Source organism: Stenella coeruleoalba (genome assembly GCF_951394435.1).
Source record: "Stenella coeruleoalba genome assembly, chromosome: 14".
NCBI classification, from domain to species: domain Eukaryota; kingdom Metazoa; phylum Chordata; class Mammalia; order Artiodactyla; family Delphinidae; genus Stenella; species Stenella coeruleoalba.
The window spans coordinates 76,493,273-76,511,013 of NC_137160.1; the positions used below are offsets into that span (position 1 = coordinate 76,493,273).

Here is a 17,741-nt window from a genome sequence, read left to right on the forward strand (position 1 = left end):
GCAAAGTCCCCTTGACCGAGAGCATCCCAGCACTAGCGGGCTGGTGATAAGGAGCCCTGAAAGCAGAAGATCTCCCACTACCTAAGTTCCTAGCCTGAGCTCCAATGACCCTGGCTGGCCACGATTTCATGAGCCCTTCCTCCTTGGTGGCAGTAAGCCTGGCTCCCTAAAATTAGGTCTTGGGAGAAGATACCCAGGGAGCGATGTTTAGCTGTATGAACAACTTGGATCTGTTCCTCCCTGAGATAACAGGAAAGAGGCTCCGACCTGCTCTGACCTGTAAGAGAGCCAGACATCCACTCAGATGGCCAACATCTAAACTGCTTTTATGTGGAGGATTTGCATGTGTTCAGAGACCTTCCATGCATCCATTCCAGCAAGTGCGTCCGTCCCCTCTCACTCTGTTTTCCCAGTACAGGGGAATAAAGTTGCAACCCCACCGTCAACTTGGTTGACAAATCTCTCTTTTCTTCTTTCATCTTTCTCAGGAAGTTTTCAAAGGGACCTCTCAGATACTTAAGAGCCCCAAAACTAAACTTACTTTGACATCCGTTAGGATTCCTTCAGCTGCAAGCAACAGAAAAGCCAGCTCACAGTGGATTAAACCTTCAAGATATTTAACGTAGATCTATTTGAACATCTGTAGACAGGCAGTTGTTTTCCATGTTTGGGGAATCCACTCAGCCGCGCGTCAAGGCAAGCTCTGCCCATCCAGCCAGTCTACTGGGCTCAACATATTGACTTTTCTTCATGCTTCTCAACTCATGCTCACAAGATGGTTGGCCACAGCTCCAGGTCACGACCTGTGCCCAAGGCAGAAAGTGTAGGCGAGAGGGGAGGCCTTTTTCTGGCATCACTTTCTCTTTCGAGCAATAAAGAAGCCACGTTTCCAGAGTCGTCATAGCCTCCATCCTACTCTCACTGGTTAGAATTGGGTCCCATGCCCACTTGCAGACCACAGGCCGAAAGGTGAACAAAAGCAGTTTGCAGGGAATAAGGGGGATGCCTGGTGGGCTGGTAACCATAGTGTCTGTCTCACCATCTCCCCCAGATCTCTTCCTTTGGTACCCGAATCTGATGAATGGCTCTACCATCTACCTGGTCACCCAAGGCAGATACGTCGGCCTACATCATCTAGTAATCAAGCCACCCCCAGGCCCTCGCCCTCCCTCCCTCACTCCTTCCCCTGTTCCTGTCCTGTACACCCTTCTCTGAGCTTCTGAAACCCCTCACGCGATGCTGAGCATACAGCAGGTACTCAGTAAATGCCCGGGTTCACTTTGTTGTCTCTGCTCTAAAATCCCGCAGCTCTAGGAACAACTCAGTGAACTAGGAAATTCCCACTGAGAAACTCAACTCTCTGAGCCCCAGTCGTTACTTAAGAAGAGATTAGTGGTTAAATGACCAAGTGTTGGCGTCATAGAGCCTGGATTCAAATTCCCACTCCACTAGCTATCGTGGCCCTGGGCAACCTGCTAACACACTCTTAGCCTCAGTTTTCTCATCTGTGATATGGACATGATAGTACCTCATAGAATTCTTGTGAACGTTAAACGTGGTAATACATTTAAGGGCTTAGCACAGTGTCTGGTACCTAAGAACTGAAGAAATGCCTGCCGTAATTGCTGTCATTTCCCAAATGTCCGAGTTAGTTGCTGTGTAACTTTATCTCCCAGCCAACACTAGGTGCCCCACAAGCTCTGAATCATCTCTGGAACTCTTCTCCTATCCTGATTTATTTTTCTTAATTGTATCTATTTAAGGCGTACCACGTGATATTATGATGTCCATACACACATGTATGTATTAACAGATCCATCTCTTTATATCATTACTTTTCTTTTTGCTGAAGTGGCGAAAGCTCCTGGAATCTACTCTCTTAGCAAATTTCTAGTTTTCAGTACAGCACTACTAACTGTAGTCATCGTGCTGTTCATAAGATCCTTATTCATTCTGCATCACTCCAACTTTGTATCCCTTGACTAGCATCTCCCCAGTTCCCCCACCTCCCCACCCCGGATAACTACTGTCCTACTCTCTGCTTCCATGTGTTCAACTTTTTTTAGATTCCACATGTTCATGAGGTCATACGGTATTTTCCTTTCTGTGTCTGGATTATCTCACTTAGCATTATATCCTCCAGGGTCATCCATGTGTTGCAAATGGCGGGATCTCCTTTTGTTTCAGGCTGAATAATAATAATAGGTAATAATATATCATATGAACTATAATTTATATCTCATATATATGACCATTTCTTTATCCATTCATCCCTGGACAGACACTTAGTTATCTTAGCTACCGTGAGTAATGCGGCAACGGGCAGTAGACGTTTTCTCCCCAGCCCACCCTCGGGATGCAGAGTACCAGCAAAGTGCTTGAGAGCCACTGGATTCCCACTGCAACGTGGAGACCACATTCCCATCCTCACCAGTCCTGGGGGCAGCATAGGGGCTCCGTGATTGAGGCCTATTTCCATTGCTTTAGATGGAAATCGGGCAAGAGAGCTCTCGACAGCTTCCCTTATATTTATTTCTGGCCAGATCAAAGGTCCTGTCGGCAACCCGTCCTGACGTCTTGATTCCTGTTTTCCTTACTGAATTTTTTTTTCCGGATGGTGTTCGCTCCAAATAAGCTACTAAAAGTTCCCCTGGGAATAAAAGAGAGAGAGAGGGAATGAGAGCCTGGATGGGCAGAGTTTAGTTATGTCTTGCTATAAATAAGTATATGGAATTGTACAGATCTCAAAGGCCTGAGATCAGCCACTGTTCTCCATGGTGGGAAAAAGACAGGCTCGTGGTTATTTCTGGATGCCGAGTGAGATTCACACAACTCACAGGCACCCAGTAAAGACTGGAAAAATAAAATACTGATCATTTATCATTTATTGGGAGGAAGTAGTACCCAGTGGTCAAGGGCACAAGATCTGGAGTCAGGCATCCTTTGAAAGTTCCTTTTACAACTTAATTTGTAACCTTGGGAAAGTGACCTCATCTGTCTGTCTGTTTCCACATCTGTAAAATGGAGACAAAAATAGTTCATAGCTCACAGAGTTGTTGGGAAGATTAAATAAGTTGATGAACGTAAAGTGCTAAGGATAGTACCTAGATACTCAGCCATAAAAAAGAATGAAATCTGTCATTTGTAACAACATGGATGAACCTGGAGGGCATTATGTTGAGGGAAATAAGTCAGACAGAGAAAGACAGATACTGTATGATCTCACTAATATGTGGAATCTAAAAAGTGCAACAAACTAGTGAATACAACAGAAACAAAGCAGACTCACAGATACAGAGAATAAACTAGTGGTTACCAGTGGGGAGAGAGAGGGAGAAGGGGCAGGATAGGGGTAGGGGAGTAAGAGTTACAAACCACGATGTATAAAAAAAGCTACAAGGATATATCATACAACACAGGGAATATAGCCAATATTTTATAATAACTATAAATGGAGTATGACCTTTAAAAATTATGAATCACCGAATTGTACATTTATAACTTATATACTACTATGCATCAACTATACTCAATTTTTTAAAATTAATTAATTAATTAATTAATTTCTGGCTGTGTTGGGTCTTTGTTGCTGCACGCGGGCTTTCTCTAGTTGCAATGAGCGGGGGCTCCTCTTCGTTGCGGTGTGCAGGCTTCTCATTGCGGTGGCTTCTCTTGTTGCAGAGCACGGGCTCTAGGTGCACGGGCTTCAGTAGTCTGGCACATGGGCTCAGTAGTTGTGGCTCACGGGCTCTAGAGCTCAGGCTCAGGAATTGTGCTGCAAGGGCTTAGTTGCTCTGCGGCATGTGGGATCTTCCCGGGCCAGGGCTCGAACCCATGTCCCCTGCATTGGCAGGCGGATTCTTAACCACTGCGCCACCAGGGAAGTCCTCAACTATACTCAATTAAAAAAATAAAACAACAGAAAAGAATAGTACCTAGCGTATGTTCGGCAAGTATTAGTGTATTAATATTTGTTGAACAAGCATTAGACATATAGTATTTTTTAACCTTTTTTTTTTTTTTCTCTTTGGCTGTGTTGGGTGTTCGTTGCTGCGAGTGGGCTTTCTCTAGTTGTGGCGAGAGGGGGCTACTCTTCATTGTGGAGCGCGGGCTTCTCTTGCCGTGGAGCACGGGCTCTAGGCACACGGGCTTCAGTAGTTGTGGCACGCGGGCTCAGTAGTTGTGGCGCACGGGCTTAGTTGCCCCGCGGCATGTGGGATCTTCCCGGACCAGGGCTCAAACCCATGTCCCCTGCATTGGCAGGCGGATTCTTAACCACTGCGCCACCAGGGAAGTCCCAGACATATAGTATCGCATTCAATCCTTGCAACAGTCTTTGACATAGACGCTGCTACTCATAGATGTTATCTCCATGTATAACTCATTTTGCAAGAGAGGAAACAGAGAAGCATAACGACGGGAACAGCCTGGCTACCGTTAGTGAGCAGCATTACCAGGGTTCAGAACCCGGTTTACCTGATTGCTGTTTGCAAGACCCGTGCCCTCTGCCCTCTGCCCCTCCTAGTTAAGCGGGACCAGCTGTGCCGATGAGCCGGCCTGGCAGGATGCCATATATTTACCAAGGCACCTAGAGCAGGGCCCACCTTGATTGCGTAACTTCTAAGGGAGTTACCCCAACCACGCAAATTATCTACTCTAAGTGCACCATGGAAAAGGGAGACAAAAAACTCTGTTCACCTCTGGCTGCCTGATGGTACCTGCAAGGTAAGCTCTGGACCTGTGTAAACACGACATAGTCCAGGCCACAAGCCAAGCCTGCAGATAGCACCAGGAGTGACTGGCTGCACAGTTAGAGTTTGGGATAACTTGTCAGCTCAGAAAAACTTTGCCTACAAACTGGTTATGCCACCTTGGTTAGGACATTAACAAAGGCCCACTACCTACCCCACCCATGAATGTTCTTGAGTTGCCCTCGAGGAGGGTGTCAGCTCCTGCAGACTTAGGAAGAGGGAGCCCTGGTTCCTTGAGATGTTCCTTGATTAAAAATCCAGCCTGAAAAACACATTCACCCCTTGCATTTCAAAATCCTTCCGAACATATCCATCGTGTTCCTGCTTCGGTCAAACCAGACACTTTGAAGATTTCTTTGAGAAGTGAAAATCTTAAAAGAGGGCTTCCCTGGTGGCGCAGTGGTGAAGAATCTGCCTGCCAAGACATGGGACACAGGTTCGATCCCTGGTCCAGGAGGATCCCACATGCCGCAGAGCAACTAAGCCCGTGTGCCACAACTACTGAGCCTGTGCTCTAGAGCCTGCGAGCCACAACTACTGAGCCCATGTGCCACAACTACTGAAGCCCAGGCCCGCATGCCACAGCTACTGAAGTCCGTGCTCCTAGAGCCCATGCTCCACAACAAGAGAAGCCACCACAATACAACGAAGAGCAGCCCCCGCTTGCCCAACTAGAGAAAGCCTGAGTGCAGCAACAAAGACCCAACGCAGCCAAAAAACAAACAAACAAACAAACAAAAATCTTAAAAGAGCCTCAAGATCCTGAACAGGAACATCAAAGACATTTGTGAACACCGGACAGGGCAACAGTACAGCAGCTTGGGCTGCCTTTCTATAGACGCAGAAAAGGGCTTTGCTTTGCTTTGCTTTGCTTTTTCTTTCCCTAATTTCTAATACATGCATGTGCCCTCTGATTCACTTTTTCCTTTTGAAAGCTTCCTCTGGTTCCCTGTGTTCCCTTGGAAATAATAGCAACTGCTGTTTATTGAGCAATTCTTGCGAGCCCAGAACTGGACTGAGCCTTTACACACATCCTCAGCAAGCCTGTGAGTTGGTACTAATGGGTCATTGTCCCCATTTTACAGATCCAAAAACCAAGGCCCTGGGAACCAAGTGTCAACCCAGTGCATAAGCAGAGGCGCTGGGTTTGGAACCAATATCTATCTCTAAAGCCCGTGATGCTAGCCTCCATGCTTTTCAGTCTCTCATCACTTCCTTCAGTTCTGTTTCTAAAAGCACCTAACCACATATATTATCAATTTTTTCCTATTACATATCTGTTTCATTCATTAACATGAAGTTAATCCTAACAACCACTTATTAAATAAGCCCTTATATGTGTCAGGCGCTGTGCTGGTAGATCTCTACGCCTTTTCTCTAATCCTGCTGACAGCTCTGAGAGCTAGGTGTCAGGCACTCCATTATACAGAGGAGCAAACAAGTTCAGAGAGGCTGAGTCAATGGCCCCAGGCCGAGGAACTGGTGCGTGGTGGAGCCAGTTTCGGGAATCAGGTTTGATGGGTCCAAAGCCCGTGCTCTTTGTTCTGTGTCTTAACCGCTCCTACTAGTTGCCAGCTTCTCAAGGGCTGGGCTGACATCTGATGTTCTTAGTGTCCCTGAGTGGCAGGCCGTGAACTGAAGGAACTGAAAAAAAAAAAGGAAGAATCGAGGGGCCAAGCCAGTCAGCTGGCTGTTCTGCTCAGAACAGCCTTTAGATTTGCAAACTGGTACAAAAACGATGGAAACGAGTTATGCGTATTTCTTTTTGTTTAATGGAGCAACTGAAGAAAACTGGAAATAAAATTGAGTGTCAATCTCTCATAGCCAGGATGACTAAGTCCCAGGTATATATTTGAGCCCAGCAGATACCTGTTGAGTGAATAGATGCATGGATTCAACTGTGTCCTTGATATCACCACTCAGAGATTGAATAGGCATCTCAGACTTCTTAGGTCCACAGCTAAACTTTTGGTTGTCGCCACCTCAGAACTGCTTGCCAGCCATCTCCCCACGTTCATAAACGGAGATCTATCTTTCTAGACTCTCCAGCCTTTGTGTCCTGCTTGACGCCTCTCCTTCTCTCACACCCCTGCATTAATCCATCAGAAAATCCTCTCCGCTCTACTTTCAAAATATCTCCTGAAATCTGACTTTTCAGCTCTCCTGCTGCTGCTGCTTTGGTCCAAGCCACCATCACCTCTCACCTGGGATATGCCAGTAGCCTCCCCACTGCTCTCTCTGGGAGCCCTCCTTCCTCTCTCCTCTGGTTTATTCTCCACTTGGCAGCCAGAGGAGATCCCTCTAAAACCCAAGCCAGATCGTGTTACTCATCTTCTCAAAACTGAGTGGCACGCGTCCACCTCAGGACATTTGCCCAGCAGTTCCCTCTGCTTGTAATTCTCTGCCTCCAGAAACCTGCAAAGCTTGCTCCCTCATCCCCCTTTTTTTTTTTTTTTTTTTTTTTTTTTTTGGTACACAGGCCTCTCACTGCTGTGGCCTCTCCCGTTGCGGAGTACAGGCTCCGGACGCGCTGGCTCAGCGGCCATGGCTCACGGGCCCAGCCGCTCCGCGGCATGTGGGATCTTCCCGGACCGGAGCACGAACCCGCGTCCCTTGGCATCGGCAGGCGGACTCTCAACCACTGCGCCATTAGGGAAGCCCCCTCATCCCCTTTTTGATGAGCCTTCTCTATCTTTTATAGAGCAGAACCCTCTCCACTTCCTAGCACCCAGAATTCTTCCTTAACTTGCTTTATTTTCCACCATAGCCATACTCTATTTGTAGCTCTAGAATGTCTGTTATCATATACTAGCATTTAAGCCTCCCAAGAAAAGGAACTGTCTGTCTCAGCTGAATTCTCAGCATCTAGAACAACGTCTGGCAGGCGGTAAATATTTGTTCAATGAATGAATGAATGAAAGGCTGTCAGACTATGGTTTCCTTTCACTCTTTGGAACGTGTAGGGAAGAGTCCAGAAAGGTACTATTTCCCAGACCAAAGTTGTCCAATTGAACTTTCTGTGATCATGGAAACAGTCTACATCTGTGCTTTCCGATACAGCGGCCACCAGCCACGTGTAGTTATAGAGCACTTGAAACGCGGCTACTGCAACTGGGAAACTGTATTTGCTTTTAATTCATAGACTTGCATTTTTAGAGTGGTTTTAGGTTAACAGAAAAACCAACCAGAACCTACCAAGAAGGGACTGCATGTTCAATTTTATTTTGTTCTGGTTCATTTAAATAGCCATACGTGGTTCGTGGCTACTGTCATGAGCAGGGCAGACTTAGACGGAGCCGGGGAAGTAAAGCCCTGTCCTGCCCTCACCGCCCCATGTATAGTCAGTCCCACAAGGGGATCTGGTGGGCAGCCCCGGGAAGGCCTGCAAAGGGTTTTCTCTGGAAGGATTCGCCAAAGCCCCAAAGGCTGCTTCAGGCCTCCGAGCAACAAAGTTTGCAGATCAGTCTTGAGGAAAGAGGGAAGTAGACAGCACAGCGAATCAAAACGTTCGCTGAAGACGTGAGGATGGCAAACAAAAAAGCTGCCCCCCCCGCCCCCCCGCTGGCCGCCTGGTGTTCCTGTGAGCTTCTGTTGAATCAGCTCCTGGGGTCTTGGGTCTGAGTCACCTCCCGTCCACCACCTCGTCCCCCTCCCACTTCTCTGTGCTTCTCTCTTTATCTCTCTCGTTATTCTCAGGGCCCCAGTCTGCCCCTTCTGTTTCACATCCATCCTTCACAGCCGTCTCCAGCTGGGCCAAGGGCTACGCTGGGTCCTTCTGCCCATTCTTCCCTTCCCAAACTTGCTCTGTCACCTGGCTCTTCATCTCCGTAACAACCGGGAAAGCAAGTATCCTCCAGAGGCGACAAAAAAAATTCTTTTTTCTGATGGGTGAAATGGAAAAAGAGGACTGGGAACAGAGTTCAAAAGCGAAAAAAAAAAGTAGATAACCGTTGCCAACAAATAAACAGAGACCTTTCTAGGGAAGAGCAAAGGGACTTGGAGCTGCCTGTAATTAGCGGCTACCACAGCCCAAAACAAAATCAGATTTTCAGTCCTTGCAGCATTGTTGCCATAGAGATGGGATCCAAGATCCGCCAGGCTGTCCTCCTAAAACGATTCCTTCCCTGACCATGCCCACATCAGAAGAAGCCCTTCCATGCTCCTTGGTGGGATGGACGGTACCCAGGACCCCACCGCGAATCCAAAGAGTGCAGGCAAGGGAGGGAAACAGACCCAGTAGGAAAAATTCCAAACGGTCTCATGCCAGACATGTCAGCTTCTCACGAGACACAGCAGGGGAAGGATTCAGCCAAGTAGGACTTAGGGACTTTCTATTATAGGGATGCATGTGCTGGCCATCAGAGGCTGCCACTGATGACTTTGATTCTTTTCATTCATTTTCATTCTTTTTTCTCTACACACTAAAAAAATAAAATACTCAGAGATACAGAGAAATTGGTGGTACCAGAGGCGTAGGGTGGGGAAAATGGGTGAAGGTGATTAAAAGGCGCAAACTTCCAGTTATAAAATAAATAAATGGATAGCATAGTGATGTTGATAATGCTGTCTATTGGGAGAGGCACAAAATAGGTGAAGGGGATTAAGAGGCACAAACTACTAGGTATAAAATAAGTAAGTTACAAGGTAGTCATGTACAGCACAGGGAATCAATCGTTTATAATAACTTTGTATGGAGTGTAATCTGTAAAAATATCGAATTACCATGTTGTACACCTGAAATTAATATAGTATTGTATGAAGTCAATTATACTTCAATTAAAAGATTAAAATTTAAAAAATAATACTGTATATTGTATATCGGAAAGTTGCTAAGAGAGTAGATATTAAAAGTTCTCATCACAAGAAAAAAAAGTGTAACCATGTGTGGTGATGGTTAACTAGACTTACTGCCTACTTGTTGAAATTGTAGACTTAACTAGCCTACATTTTGTAATATATACGTACATTGAATCATTATGCTGTACACCTGAAGCTAATATAAGGTTATATTTCAATTATATACAGTATTTTTTAAATTTTTAATGAAAAAGATGACTTAAAAAAGATAGGTAGCTAAGAAAAAAATAATCAGGTCCCAATCATATTGTTCTGATAGTTTTGCTTTCTGGTTTTTTTTACCCATTTCATATTAGAAAGTAAACATGGCCACATGTTATTTATCCTTTGCATAGCTGTGTCTGTCAGTCATGATCCAGGCTGGAGACAGAAAGCCCATTACTTATTCTAATAGAAAGAATTTAATAGAAGGAGTTGTTAACTAGGTAGTAGGAAGAGGTTATGTATCGTGTTACTGTGCTATCTCTAGAAGGTAATTAGCTTATTGTTCGTTACCCCAAAGTTTCTTCACTTACCATCCGCAGGATGGAGGCAGAGCGTCCTCTCCAATCAGAATCATCCTGTAGAATTTCCCACTCCCTGAGAGCTGATGAATTGTCTACACTAGACTACAAGCTCCTTTGGGGGCAGAACCTATATCCATTTTGGTCACCATGGTATCCCCAACTCCTAGCATGAGGTGGGGCACATAGTTGCTGGGCAACAAATATTTTTTTGAAGACAAAAATGAATGAGCTAGTGAATAAAGCAGAAACTAACACACCATTGTAAGGCAATTATACTCCAATAAAGATGTTAAAAAAATGAATGAGTTAGTGAGTGAATGAGTGATTGGATGGATGAATAGATGGGTGGATGGGTGGATTAATGGATAGATACAGGGATGCATGGATACATGGATGGACAGATGATGAGTATTCCATTTAGAGAAGCAGTAAATTAAAGTCTAGCCTGGTCACCCTCTCAATTCTCAGGGTAACTTTTCATTTTCCCTGAGTTGAGGCAAAGAGCATTTAAATCAAGGAACAACTAAGATATTCCCCAACCACCTCCCAAAATAGAATATCCTTTCCAAGGAAGAACTGGCCTGTGGGTCCCACAGCACTGTTTTCTACTGCTGAGGTTTAACTAGTTCTCTCCAGGAAAGATAATCCTCTGATTTCATACTATAAAAAGAAGCAGATATGATCATACTTATGCTGGGAAAGCCAAAAGAAAAGCAGATACCCAGTAGTAACAGATGCTTTCTGTTTTCTCACTTTTTCCCAAACCCAAAAGGAAGAAAATAGAGGAGGAGGCTGAAAGAGAGAGAGAGAGGAACATAGCAAGGGAGGAAGAGTGAAGAAGAAAAGAGAGAAGACAGCTGCCACTTTCTGAGGGCTTTCTAGATGTCATGTGCTGTATGCATGTTGCGTCATTTATTCATTCAGCAAACACTTATTGAGCCAGGCAGTCTCCTAAGGCGCTGGGGACATAGCAGTGAAAACTATAAACATAATCTTACCTTCACAGGGCTTACATTCTAGTGGGAAAAGCCGACTGAACTCCACCAAGATTTGAGCCCAGACAGCTACATTTTAAGTGTGGAATGCCACGCTTCAAACAGGAGAAAACCAAAGCTCAGAAAAGTTAAGCAACTTGCGGGGGCAATTATCAAAACCTTTACAGATGAATTATACATAAGAAGAAAAAAATAGCGTGGATGCATAAATGAAGGGAGAATGAATGGATGTCCCCTCTCTCATTAAATAGAACAAGATCGCTTTATGGCTCCCAGACACTTCGTGCAATAATCCATCCCTGTTAAACCTACACTGGGACGGTAGGGGACTTCATACATTCAAAATAAATCCGTACCATTGTGAGCTGTGGCTTGGCTCCCCAGAGATCAACACATTTCCTCTGATCAATGTAGAGTCAATCATATTTTTGAGTGTTTTCCTATGAAATAATTAGCATCAACAAAATGACATGGAGAATTATTCTTCAGCCAGGCCTTCTCCACATGCTAATGAAATCTTTACACAGTGTGTTAACTGTGCTCATTAGCTAGGCAAATCCTAAACTGTCCTGCCTGAGGGAGGTCAAAATGACCCAGACAGAAGCTGGGATCAAAAGACTGATTTCCACCTCAGCCTTTAAGCTTCCCAGGCTGAACCAGAATGTTCTAACTCTCTCAAAACCCTCAAACCAAAAACCTCTTTTTCCATTTCAACAGATGGCTCTACTTCTCTCTCACCCTGTATTCACTTTGTCATCAAATCCTGCCCATCCTTCCTCCAAAATATTTCTTGAAAGCGTCCACTTCTCTGTAAGTCAACCATCAACTCCTGGTCTGAGCCACCATGGCTCCTTACCTAGCCACCCAAGGGGACTCCCTACTATGTGTTTTGAAAAGCAAATTTCATCAAGCTTACCGTTTCCAATTTTTCACTGATGTCCCAGAGGCCTCAGTATAAGTGCCAGAAACTGTTCCATGGCCCCTGTGGGCCTGTAGAACATGGCCTAGGCTAACCTTTGCCTCACTTCTCAGAGGCTTATTGCTCTCATGTTCAATCCAGCCACTGGCCTGCTTGTCCTCCCTCCAGTGTTCAGACTCTCTTTATTTCATCCCCTTTACACACATGGCTCTCTGTACCTGGAATAAATTCTTGACCCTCTTTGTATCAGTTAGCTGTGCTGCATAACAAATTATCAAAAACTTAGTGGCTTAAAACAAAAATACATTTAATATCTCATGATCACTGTGGATCAAGTATCTGGACCTGGCTTAGCTGAGTCCTCTGCTTTGGGTCTCTCATCAGGTTACAATCCAGTTGTCACGTGGGGCTGAATTCTCATCCGAAAGCTCGACTAGGGAAGGATCCACTTCCAAACCCACTGGGGTGTTGTTGGGACTCAGTTCCTTGCTGGCCGTTGGGAGGAGGTGCTCCCAATTCCCTGTCACGTGGACCTCTTCAACATGGTCATTTCATCTACATGCAAGCCAAGAAGGCAAAAGAGACAATCTGCTTGCAAGACAGAAGTTGCAGTCCTCTGTTAAGTAATCATGGAAGTGACATTGCATCTCCATTGCCTTATTCTATTAGTCGTAGCAAGTCACAGGTCCTGCCCACACTCAAGGGGAGAGGATCACTCAGGGCGTGAACATTAGGAGGCAAGGACCATGTGGGACACTCCAGGCATCTGTCTGCACATCCCTCATTTAGCAGGACAAAATGTTATTTTCCCTCCAAGCTTTGCTTATGTGTCACTTCCTTAGCTTCCAACAAAAACTGCTTCCCTCCATACATGCCCATGCAGTGGTCTGCATTTTAATTAAATTACACCCATGCAGTGGTCTGCATTTTAATTAAATTACACCCATGCACTTTTAATGGCTTGCTTCGTGCTCATCTTCACCATTAACCTGTTCAGTTCCATACGGGCAGGGCAAATATCTGCTCATAGCTGCATACCCAGAGTCTAGCTGGTTTGTTGTGATGCTCAGTAAATGCGGTACGCGGGCCTCTCACTGTTGTGGCCTCTCCCATTGCGGAGCACAGGCTCTGGACGCGCAGGCTCAGCAGCCATGGCTCACGGGCCCAGCCGCTCCGCGGCATGTGGGATCTTCCCGGACCGGGGCACGAACCCGCGTCCCCTGCATCGGCAGGCGGACTCTCAACCACTGCGCCACCAGGGAAGCCCAGTAAATGTATTTTTGAATGAATGAATGACCAAAGAGAAGTATTGTGAGTGCACCTTTGTCCCAAACTGGGCAACTTACAAAACTACCCAGACCCTCACATGTTGACCTGCCTCCTCAATATCTCTGCCTGATCTTATTCTCCCTGCTCCCTTATCAATACTGGGGTGAAAGGAGATCCTGAAAAACTTTAGGGACTTTCCAAAGTAACACTGCTTACCCTGGGTAATCACCCATGCTCCGTCCTAAGATGCCTATTCTTTCCTACCCAGTGATGTTTACTCATCCCATAAATCCAAAGGAAGACTGAACCCATGGTGAACTTACCATATTAGTTCAGGAAGAAGAGAGCAGGCTGGAGAGGGAGCTGGTGTGCCAAGGACCATATTGTGTCAATACTTGTGAAATCTTTCAAGGTCAGGATTTATGTCCCCATTTTTCAGATAGGGAAACAGGCTCACAAAGAGGAAGTGAATTTCCCAGCGATGTGCTGGCAAACTGGTGTGAGGGAGCTGGATTCTAGTGTGTGCTGATTTTCTTTTCTTTTCTTTTTTTTTAATAAATTTATTTATTTATTTATTTTCGGCTGTGTTGGGTCTTCGTTGTTGCGCTCAGGCTTTCTCTAGTTGCCGTGAGCGGGGGCTACTCTTTGCTGTGGTGCGTGGTCTTCTCATTGCAGTGGCTTCTCTTTGTTGCAGAGCATGGGCTCTAGGTACGCGGGCTTCAGTAGTTGCGGCACGTGGGCTCAGTAGTTGTGGCGCATGGGCTTAGTTGCTCCACAGTATGTGGGATCTTCCCAGACCAGGGCTCGAACCTGTGTCCCCTGCATTGGCAGGTGGATTCTTAACCACTGCGCCACCAGGGAAGTCCCAATGTGCTGATTTTCTTGATGAGCGTATTCTCACCTGGACAATCTCAAGCCACCCACAGTTTAACAACTAGCTCACAAAATTCCTGAATGCTTGTCAATTGGCCTTTGCAAGCCCATGAGTGCTGGCTCCAGGTCACCACTGCACCTCCTCAGGAACAGGCCAGAGGTTCTGTTTTCTTTCTGTCATCTCTCACCTTCCACCAGATAAAAACGCCACTGAAATATTGGGTTGGCCACAAAGTTTGTTTGGGGTTTTCTGTAGCATTTTAAGGGAAAAAAAACGAATAAACTTTTTGGCCAACCCAATATTAAGCTCCTGGAAGTTGAGGCTTTGTCCAGCCCAGAGCCTTGCTGGAGGGAAATGCTCGGTAAATAGCGGTTGTGTCATTGTGATTGGAATTTTCAAGGGCAGCCCAAGAGGAGCCAGATCACCCCCCGGACAGAGGATAAATGAGGATGCTGCAGAGGAAATACAGGAGGGACTGGAGAGCTCCCCTGGTGATAGCCTAGGAGGCAGAAGCCCGTGGAAATGGCCCTCCTCTGACTAAAGCAGCTGAGCAGGAAAGTAAGCAAACCAGGGTGACGCCAGCTGGTTGGGGGGCTGGGGGGCATCCCTCTCGCCTTTCTGCCCTCCCGGCTCCTGCTGCTTCGGAGCTGTTGCTCAGCAGATGGATTTGTGACTTGGGATCTTGGGAGTACCAGACAGAAAGCTGGTGTCTGACAGGTGCTGGAAGCACACCTGGATTCTTCTCACCCGCCCCAAAGCTCCAGAGAGAAAGAGCTACCTGACACCAGCACTGAGCAGGATTTTGGAGAGCGCCCGTGTCTTTGCTCGTTCATTCAATAATCACCTATTAAAGGTTCTGCTGTAGGCAGAGTGAAATAGTGATCAGCTAGACAAAATTAGTTCTTGACCTCATGGAGTTTACTGTCTGGTGGGAGAGAAAGAGAGAAATAAAGCATAACATCAAGATACTTCTGATTCCTGCTAACCAAGGGGGGAGAAAGGGAGGAGACATCTAATCCAATCTCTATATATAGCTTCCTGGAGGAAGTGACATTCAAGGTAAAGCCAGTCTTTCTGAGGCCAAAAGAGGGGAAGGGACATGCCTACTGTGTCTGATTCTGTGTACCTAACCCCATGTTATCAGCCTTGCCTTTCTTTATCAGATAATGAAAAGTCTATTTTCTTAGCCGTTGCTGTACACCAAACTACCCACTACTTAGAGGCATCAAGCAACAACACTCTTGTTAGGTCTCATGATTTCACAGGTCAAGAATTTGAGTGGGGCTCAGCTAGGTGGTTTTTTGGCCCTGTGTGGTATTGATGGACGGCACTCTGTTAAGCAGCAGGAGAATGGGCCGGTCTGGAGAGTCCAAGTCTTTTATCTGTGACTGGTGATTTAGCAGGGATGAATGGAAGGCCAAGTTCATCTGGGATGGTTGATTGAAGGCCTGGACATGGCCTCTCCACACGGCAGTCTCAGGGGTGTCGGATGTCATGTATAGTGGCTCAGAGCTCCCAGAGAGAGTCTAACGAGATCCAGGGAGTGAGGCTTCCAAATTCTTGAGACTTGAGCCTGACATCTGGCACAGCATCTCCCCCACTGTATTCTATCCGTAAACAGTTACAGAGCCTTCCCAGAATCCATGGGAGGAAACAGAGATTCTATCTCTCCACGGGAGAAACATTAAAGAATTTGAAGACAATGTTTTAAAATAATAAGACTCAAAAGAAGTTGCAAAATAGTACAGAGAGTTCCTTGTACTCTTCACCCAGCTTCCCCCAGTGATAATATCTTACATGGCCAGAGTATATTGTCAAGACCAGGAAATTGACTGCAGTGCTGATTGATTCAGGTACAGACCTTATTCAGATTTCACCAGTTTTCACATGTGCTCCTGTGTGTGGGTGTCTATGTGTGTGTGTGTGTGTGTGTGTGTGTGTGCGTGTGTATTGTGTGCAGAATCCCATGAATTACCATCACATGTATGACGTTGAGTAACGATCATCTTAGTCAAAACATGGAACTGTTCCATCTCTACAAAGAGCTTCCCTCATTTGGACAACTTTAATCCACTGCAAGGTCTAACGTTGAGATCAGTTTGATACTTCTCAGTATGAAGCCCAACTCTCCTATTTAAAAGTGACTCATCACTGATCCTCAATTTCTTTATCTGTAAAATGAGTCAACAATACAAAACCTAGGGTTTGCAGTGGGAATTCAATGAGAGAATTCGATAGAAATCAGGAAGCCCAACTCACAGATTTGACTTCAAATCCCAATTTCCTGCTTCCCCACCTTTGCAGACATGGGGGAATGACCTTCCGTTCAGTTCAGTTCAGTTCGTCAGTAAAATTGGAATAAAACAGCACCACACGTTGTAAGAAGGTGTTGATGATTATGGGGGACGATGTGGGTAAGACCCTCAGCCCATCGCCTGCCAGAGAGAACCTCTAAGATTCTCTGCCTGCTGTTCATCTGTATCTTTCAACTTATTTATAATTCTGGCATCTTGAAGAGTTTGTATATTTACATACCAGGCTTTGTGGTAAATTGGTTTTGGTTGGTTGTGTAATAGGTTAGGTAAAACCTTATATTGACTCTTAGCAGGGTATCGTCTAAAAGAATCCTTTTCGTTTTTTCAGATTTTTTTTTTTTTTTAGCCTTTTTAAAAATTTTTATTGGAGTATACTTGCTTTACAATGTCGTGTTAGTTTCTCCTGTACAGCAAAGTGAATCAGCTGTAAGTATACACGTATCCCCTCTTTTTTAGATTTCCTTCCCATTTAGGTCACCACAGAGCACCAAGTAGAGTTCCCTGTGCCCTACAGCAGGTTCTCATTAGTTATCTATTTTATACAAAGTGGTGTATATATGTCAATCCCAATCTCCCAATTCATCCCACCTCCCCCTAAAGAATCCATTTTTAAAATAATTCAAACCATCCTTCTCTCATTACTCTGAATAATTAGAGACCACGAAAAGTAACAGTCCCCCAAAGGGTTATAACCTGACTAGAGAAAACCCAACGTGAAAAATTCAACCATCCAATTTTCACACATCTTTAGTGAAGACGCTCTATAAGGATCTGGGTTCTGAGTAGCCCAATCTCTTACTTCCCTGCAATGTGACCTCAGGAAATATGAAGACGGAAAACAAAAGCAATTTCCCTCCTAAGACAAAAGAATTATGATTCTTTGTCTTGATGTTGGCATCTCCTCGTGCTCTAGAATTCCTTTTCAGCTCCCTGACATTTCCCTTCTCTTCTCGGACAGTTTTCAGCCTGAATGCATTTCTGAAACGGAGAATCACTGGATCTGCAATCAAAGCAGAATCTCACTGAGATCACAATGTGTCTCGGTCTGCAAAGTCTCGAGGTCTCAGGGCTGCCTCCTTTTTCTCGCCCACGGTCTGCTGCCTCTTTCTCTTACACGACCACGTCCCTGCTACAGTCATGTGTGTGTTCCTGGCAGTGTGCAGACTTAGAAACATGGCACTTGTATGGCTTTACTTAGGGAGGATATAAACTGAAACAGCCCCATTGCATGACTTTAAAAAAAAAAAAAAAGCTT

The 17,741-nt window shown here is 45.4% G+C and overlaps 1 long non-coding RNA gene across 1 annotated transcript in view; it reads right to left on the minus strand.

Moving 5' to 3' along the window:
- Positions 1–2,448: 2,448 nt before the first annotated feature.
- LOC307197443 overlaps positions 2,449–17,741 on the minus strand; it is a 99,715-nt gene continuing 84,422 nt past the window's right edge. Inside the window, exon 5 of the long non-coding RNA XR_013831411.1 lies at positions 2,449–2,650. This is a non-coding gene — a long non-coding RNA (uncharacterized lncRNA). The remainder of the gene's footprint in view (positions 2,651–17,741) is intronic.